Here is an 8,784-nt window from a genome sequence, read left to right on the forward strand (position 1 = left end):
TCTCGACGACTGGCTGATTCTTGCCCAGTCGCGGGAGCAGTTGTGCGAACACAGGGACATGGTGCTCCGGCACCTCAGCCAGTTGGGTCTTCGGGTCAACTGGGAGAAGAGCAAACTCTGTCCCGTACAGAGGATCTCTTTTCTGGGGATGGAGATCGACTCGGTCGCCATGACTGCGCGTCTCACAGAGGAGCGCGTCCAGTCGGTGCTGAGCTGCTTGAGTACACTCAAACGCAGTACAGCGGTTCCACTGAAACATTTTCAGAGGCTCCTGGGGCATATGGCAGCAGCAGCCGCAGTAACGCCGCTAGGGCTGCTCCATATGAGACCGCTTCAGCACTGGCTACACGACCGAGTCCCGAGATGGGCGTGGCACAGCGGGTCCCTCCGTGTCCAAGTGACACCGAGATGCCGCCAAACCCTCACCCCGTGGTCGGACCCTTCATTTATACGGGCAGGAGTGCCTCTAGAACAAGTGTCCAGGCATCATGTTGTCTCCACGGATGCCTCACCCACGGGTTGGGGTGCCACGTACAACGGGCTTGCAGTATCGGGTCTGTGAACGGGGCCCCAACTGCAATGGCATATCAATTGCCTAGAGTTGCTGGCAGTTCGTCTTGCTCTCAGCCGCCTCAAAGGGTCGCTCAAAGACAAGCACGTTCTGGTCCGGAAGGACAGCACGACGGCCGTTGCGTACATCAACAAACAAGGTGGTCTACGCTACCCGCCGTTTGTCCCAACTCGCCCGCCATCTCCTCCTGTGGAGTCAGAAGCATCTGAGGTCCCTTCGTGCTATTCACATTCCGGGCCTGCTCAACCATGCGGCCGACGAGCTGTCGCGGTTGCCAGTGCTTCCCGGAGAGTGGCGACTCCACCCCCAGGTGGTCCAGCTGATTTGGAGTCGCTTTGGGGCCGCACAGATCGATCTGTTTGCCGCCCACGACACGACCCACTGCCAGTTGTTTTATTCCCTGTCCCAGGGGACCCTCGGCACGGATGCACTGGCACACAGCTGGCCCCGGGCTCTGCGCAAATATGCGTTTCCCCCAGTGAGCCTTCTTGCACAGACACTGTGCAAGGTCAGGGAGGACGAGGAGCATCTCCTCTTGGTAGCTCCGTACTGGCCCAACAGGACGTGGTTCCCGGAACTAGTGCTCCTCGCGACAGCACCTCCTTGGCCCATTCCTCTGAGGCAGGACCTTCTGTCTCAGAGACGGGGCACCCTATGGCACCCGCGTCCAGACCTCTGGAAACTCCATGTCTGGTCCCTGGACCTACTAGGTTCTAGGTGACCTACCGCAAGCGGTAGTCGACACCATCGCTTCCGCCAGAGCCCCCTCTACGAGACGGCTATATGCGTTGAAGTGGAACCTGTTCGTCGACTGGTGCTCTTCTCGCCGAGAAGACCCCCGGAAATGTTCGATCGGATCTGTGCTATCTGTTCTTCAAGACGGGTTGGAGCGAAGGCTGTCTCCCTCCACCCTCAAGGTATATGTTGTCCGCAAGCCATGACCTCGTTAATGGTGAGTCCTTAGGCAAGCATGATCTGATCGTCAGGTTCCTGAGGGGAGCGAGGAGACTAAATCCTCCTCGCCCTTCCTCTATACCCTCTTGGGACTTGACTCTGGTGCTGACCGCACTGCAGAGGGCGCCCTTCGAGCCTTTACAGTCAGTAGAGCTTAAGATCTTGTCTTTAAAGACAATCCTCCTGATTGCATTGGCCTCAGTTAAGAGGGTAGGGGACCTGCATGCATTTTCGGTCGACGAATCGTGCCTGGAGTTCGGGCCGGGTGATTCTCAGGTGACCCTGAGACCCCGGCCTGGATATGTGCCCAAGGTTCCCACTACTCCCTTGCGGGACCAAGTGGTGAGCCTGCAAGCGCTGCCTTCGGAGGAGGCAGACCCAGCCCTAGCTTTTCTCTGTCCCGTCCGTGCTCTCCGGACTTACGTGGACAGAACGCAAAGCTTCAGGACTTCAGAGCAGCTCTTCGTCTGTTACGGAGGACAGCAGAAGGGAAAGGCTGTCTCCAAGCAGAGGATGGCCCACTGGATAGTGGATGCCATCGTCTTGGCGTATGAATCCCAAGACGTGCCCTGCCCGCTCGGGGTTAGAGCTCACTCCACCAGGGGTGTAGCTTCTTCCTGGGCGCTGGCTCGTGGCGCCTCGCTGACAGACATTTGTAGAGCTGCGGGCTGGGCGACACCCAACACGTTCGCTAGGTTTTATAGCCTGCGTGTAGAGCCGGTGGCTTCTCGTGTGCTCGCTTCCCATAGTCAGCTTCACTGAAGTGCCCGTTCTAGTGTCGGCTTGCTGCGCCACTCCCTTCCCCTGGAACGGATACGTGCGCTTATTTTCTCCAGTCGAGTTCCCCAGGATTGGCGAACCCTGTTGAGTCCTCCGCACCCCTTGGCAGTCGGATGTTGCGGAGCGTCCGACGCCAGGTCTGGCACTCGTATGCATTGGTGGAACTTGTGTCAGGCTGGGTTCCGTATGTCGTGACCCCTACGGCGGTCCCATACGTGTATTTTCCACGGTACAGCTCCCTACGGCGAGCTCGTGTCTTTCCCTTGGCAGAGTTCTCTGCCGTCTCAGTACGGTGTCGTCCCCCGCCTGCATTAGGCCGGGGCCTCCCCTGGGACTTCCGTATGTTGTGCTGCCCACGGCCAGCCCATACGTGTTCTCTCCACATGGTAACTCCCTCCGGGCATGATGTGGCTCCCGCAGCGTCCTTCGGGCACGCTTTCCCAGCGTTATCCAATCAAGTCTGCTGAATGGGTCTTGCGGAACAGCAGTGTGACTCTCCTGGCGTGAATCTCCCCGCCCGCTTCAGAACGGGGTCTGAGGGGCTCTCGCTGGGCGCTGGTAGTGGTAGTAACTGTGGCGTTTTCCATAGGGATCCCAATTCGTCGGTATTACTGACGTACGTCGTAGTGACCGACTGAAAGGGAACGTCTCGGTTACGTATGGTAACCCTCGTTCCCTGAAGGAGGGAACGGAGACGTACATCCCGTCGCCACAGTTCCTTCCATCACTGTTGGCCGGGTCACTGGTTCGGCTCCTCAGTGAAAAACGTCAGTGCGATGCTCTCGCTTCCTGTTTATACCCGCGGTGCGGGGCGGAGCGCGAGATGCAAATCTCGCACGCCAATTGTTCATTGGCCTGTTCTTAAAGTCCCTGTAAAGTCAAAACTAAACATGTGTTCTGAGTTCCTCACACCACAGATAAATCTGTTATTAACCACCCAGCCAAATTTGAATCATAAAAAAATCCGGGAAGTACATAAAATAGCTTATCAAAAACCTGAAAAAATGAGCAGCATTCTCTGCTCTCAAACGCTGGGGGTGTGTCCGCTGTCGGCGCCGAAACCACGCCCACTCACGGGAAAGCGGCAGTAGCACACAAGACAACACTCACTGATCACGAGCGTCTATGATCACGATGCACCAGATGTCGGCGGGACGGGAGGATGAAGGCCTGGGCGGGGGATAGTCGGTTCTGCAGCGGATTATCAGTGAATCCCAGTTGTCTCCGGTGAAAGTTTGTAAAACGATCCGGTGTAAAGTCACTGCAGAGGTAGGTGTCGGTGATGATCCTCAGCTCTCCATCAAGGCAGCTGTTCACAAAATTAATCCACCTCTTCATCGTGTTTGTTTTGTAAGCTGTTATGTAAGTTGTTGACTATAGTAACTAACAGTACTAACAGTAACTCGCGATCGAACTGATGCGAATGTGCTCTAGTTATGATCGTGTTAGGGGAGGAGCCAGGCTCAGTGGCTCCAGTGCGTCATCGAGCCACCGTTTTAGCCCCGCCCAGAAAATCCTGAACACAGCAACGGTGAAAAACTGTTTAACGGTCTAACTTCTGAATTCAGTACTTCATAGTTCAGAGTCTTTGTAATGTGTTTCAGCAATACATTTCTAACATTTATAATGTGTTTAGAAACAAATCTCAGAATTGCCTTTACAGGGACTTTAAGTTCTCGAAGCTGATAGGGGCTCTCTGAAGTGATCCCAATTCGTCGGTATTACCGACGTACGTCTCCGTTCCCTCCTTCAGGGAACGAGGGTTACCATACGTAACCGAGACGTTTTCCAAGATGGCTCCTGTCTGTATACGCGTAATGTACTGTCTTTATAAAGTATCTTCTTATTAAACTATTTGTACACTTACAAAGTTCTCAATGCTTCGGTTTGCATGTAGGGACCCTCATTATGCTACCGTGTTAGTGTGAGGCTATTTTGAGCCTTGTTAGTGGTATTAACTAGCGATTTAATTTTACTTATTCTGTGCCCCGTATACTAGCGTTATAAGCTAATCTGTTTTTAGAGATAAAACTCTTTACATTCGATTTTCATGAAAACGCATCCCAGAGAACGATCTACTCGGTAACCACTCTGCAGGACAGTGGCCCTACAGGACCGACTTTGGACACCCCAGGACTAAAGTGTTCACATGACGTTTTAAAAAGATAAATTGTTTTAGTCAGGCTGAAAATAAATGAAATGCAGTTACTTGTGCACTGAGCTTGGCAAAGTTTCTTTCAGTCCACAGTGAGATTTGTTTTAAAAACCTCAAAACGCTGCAACTAAATGAAAATAAAGCAGAGTGCTTCAGTCAAATCCTGGTATACTTGTTATTTGTAGAAGACAAAATAACAGAGTTTAGGTAATGCCTCAGATCAGCGGTGGATCTACTCTGTCCTTGACAATGTGCATTTTTCGCAGTATATCCAGTATGTGGCACAAAATGGTCAAGGAATAAATACTTTTATGTAAAAGCCAAACAAACAAATAACATCTGTAAGCCAGGCAAAGCGCTTCTACTTTGGTGGAGTAAGAGTCTAAGTCAGTTGTCAGTGATAAGAAGTTACACAAAAGTAATAATGTTACAACTTTTAGTAACAGTATTTTATAATTAGTTTTACAATAACTCTCCACAACACTAGTCATTAGCTTATACGCCAAAGAGAGACACACTCAGGGCAAAAGAGGGAAAAACAGATGGAAAGAAGAAAAGAGGAGAGAGTTTGGGGAGGTGAGAGAGAAAGGACAGACCTGAAGTAGGCCAGAGCGCAAGGGAGACTGTCTGTCCCAGATCAGTCCTTTACCGCAAGCAGAATGAGAGAGGAAAAAACGTGAGCGGAAGTGCGTAAAACGACTGGGCTAAATCCTAAAAACTGCCCCCCACCCCCCAAGAGCCTATACAGCAAATATTAGCAGAGAGAGAGATTTCACCATCTTCAACTGATGGGCAAACACACAGAGGGAGAAGAGGACGAAAGGGCACGAAAAACTGTATGGGTGGCCGAGAGAATTAAAGTGCACAAAGAGAGAACAAGGAGGAGGAGGAGTGGTCAGGAATAGCGAAAAAGACAGGATGGAATGGAGAACAAATATAACCTGACATTAGTTGAGTAAAATGCTTAGGAATGAAACGGTGAACACCATACCAAGTCTCCACGCTGGCTTAATTTAAACAGATCCATTGGTATCGATTCAAGCTGCCCAGGTAGCGCCCAGTGCCCAGACTCATTAGCTTAGCCAGGCAAATGTGTCATTAGAAAGCACTCGGGATGCAGATGTTTGTTGGATGACGTTAACCGATTGCATGTTTTTATCTACTCATTTTATAGGACAGCGTGAGAAGAACATCACACTACATTCATCACAATTGTCCAGAGTTGTTGTCAGGTTGTCTACACCTTCAGTAGATTTTGTGTGAGCGTGTGATCATTTATCTAAGCCTGTTAAAATGGTTTGAGCAGTTACTATGTTAAGATGAGAACATTTCTCATCCACAGTTACAAGTGTGATGATGCATGGCAGGAGATCTTTCTGCTAGGCATAATGAGAGAGAAGTGTTTTAACTACAAAGAAGAGCGGTGGTACTCTCACTACCGGCACGTCTCTGAACGAAGACTTGGAAGAGGCAATACACTCAAATATGAAGTAACTGAAAATAAATACTTTCACTCTACACACTAGGGATGGTTCAGGAGGATCGACTGTACTCGCGGCCGTACTCTCACATACCAGCGGTACTAGTCTCGCTTTTATTCAACAAGAATAAATTTGCTCAAAAGTAACAGTAAAGACTTGTTACAATTATTTGTAACATCAGCACGGAATGAAAGTTCCGATCATCTTTTCTTCCCTGTTGTGACATATATATGTGTGAAACGTTGTCTGGCTATCACCAGACCAAGCTCAATTTAAGATTGAACATTGGTCTGGGGAGTCTGCTATGTATTTACTGCACAAGAGGCATGATAAACGAGCATAAATTAAATGCCTCTGTACGCAATTGGATAGTCCTTCAACCAATCAGACAACAAGAGGCGTGATAAACGAGCATAATTTAAATGACTCTGTATGCAATTGGATAGTCCTTCAACCAATCAGACTGCAAGAGGCGTGATCAACGGGCAACGACCCATCGCTTCATCGTGTTAAACCCACCAATAGCGTACCAGGTGGATAAGCCAGTCTGTGATTGGTTCCCGCAAAAGTGTAATAGAAGCAGTAGAAATTAATGTACAGGTTTTCAGACTGAGCTGCAGGGCAAAATCAAATCGCCGGCAGATCAGGCTGGGTTTACCCAGTCTATGTGAAACGGCTTCTCAAACAAGAAAAAACGTAGGGCGGCACTTTTGATTGGATTTGCTTGTTCTGCTTTCGCACCAAAAAACAAGTCATCAGAGAAGAAAAGAGATGTCGCTGTCGTTATTTTGGTTAAAGATTATGAGGGCACAGGAATTTAAAAAATCATGTGCACGGATAAATAATTTATATTAAATACCGCAATATTCCATAAATAAAGGAATTGTCAGATTTTATTTCATGGTGACTTATAAATAAATAAATGCTGTTCTTTTGAACTCTCTATTCATCACAGAATCCTGAAAAATGAGTATTACAGCTTCCAGCAAAATATTAAGCAGCAAATCAGCATATTAGAATGAATTCTGAAGGATCATGTTACAACTGAAGACTGGAGTAATGATGCTGAAAATCCAGCTTTTTACCACCAAGGGCAAAATTACATTTTAAAACAGGAAATAGTTATTTTATGTGCATCAAATAAATGCAGCCTTGGTGAGCGTAAGAGTTTTCTTTCAAATATATATTTGTAAAAAATGATATGCGTGTGTGGGTTTGCACATCCCTACTCTGGACACATTCATGTGTATGCATGAGATGGAGAGGGCAAAGCAGATGAGGGGAGAGGATGGGTTTTCCAGAGCATTGAGCAGAAGGGTGTCAGTGCCGTTCTAGTTTCCCAATTTATCAATGGCCCGTTCAATGTGGCTAATTTTAACTCCTTTTGTGTGCCTTTGTCTGATTATCCACTCTGTCATCCTATCTCATATCCCCCCCTGAAGCGAACACACTCACACAACACCGGAGAGACACTGTGTGCATGTGTGTATTTAGGGAAGACAGAAAGACAGAAAGAGAGAGAGAGAGAGAGAGAGAGAGAGAGAGAGAGAGAGAGAGAGAGTGTGTGGGAAAAGAGAGCGTGTGACAGTTGTGACAGCGTGTGACTGAGGAAGAGATGTTTTATTACAAGTTATGTTGGCAACACCATTTTGCCCCAATATCGGTGCCAGAAAAACATATTTGAGAGCTTTTGTTTCTTAGCCCATTTGAAAATAAATAGTTTGTATGCTGTTATGCATCAATTTAACAGCATTTTGTGAGATTTATTATATTTTGAGAGGAAATAATCTCCTGTTCAGTCTTTACAACTACGTAAATCTCTCCATTTTCTCTACTGCAAAAAATTTTTTCTTTCTTTTTTTGTCATTGGAAAATTTGTTTTCAGCATAAATCTTACCAAACTTTAAAACATACTCTGAAAAACAAGCTGTTAGTTTTAGAATATTTTATTTTACTGGAAAATAAATCTCAAGATCAAGATTTTTTTGGCGTCTTTTCTAAATATTGCCTTTATATTCTGCCATACGTGTTTTTATTTTTATCAGCTGGTAGAGCTAATTCAACACCGAGCTTCTTTTGTCTTTGGCTTCATTACATATCATTTTTTCCCTCCCCCATGTTATCTGTCTCTCTCTCTTTCGCGTTCAATAGCTGGCTAGAAATACATATCATGTAATTATGTGTGACCAGAGCGAAGACCTGCAACAATTTCCCTCTTCTGTATCAGAGGAGGATATACACAAGAAATAAAGGCTTCTAATAATAGATTCAGCAGATAATGGCAGGGGACAGTCCCAAACCAAATCCACAAACACACACACACTCCCTGTGTAACGGCACACAGACACACTGCCGCTGCCTCAAGATCGCTTCACATCTGTGCAGAGGATAGACTGTTTTCTTGTCAGTTCACTTGTGTGCCACTTCTAGCCTGAGAGATGAGGAGTTTGCTATCTACTTGAGGGGCATTAAGTGGGTTGTCTGAGCACCAGTGTGTCTATCTGTGGGCGGAGAACAATCTGTAGCAAAAACTCTGATTATGGGAATCGCCTGAAAAGTACCTGGACTACTTACATATATAATGCATTAATTCGCATTAATAATCATAACCACAGATTATAATACTTATGTTGCACCTTTAGAAATGATAATGCATTAAAAAACATGACAAACAACCAATTTTAAATGTAACCAGGTTCTCTCTAAATATTATAATGCATCTCAACTTTGATTACAATTATTTATGAAAATATATAATGCATTATAACATACATTATGAATACCTTTATAATACATAATACATAAAGGCTTTAATTAAAGTGCTACCGAAATGTTATTTTGAA

This window comes from Gobio gobio (assembly GCF_949357685.1).
Source record: "Gobio gobio genome assembly, chromosome: 1".
NCBI lineage: Eukaryota > Metazoa > Chordata > Actinopteri > Cypriniformes > Gobionidae > Gobio > Gobio gobio.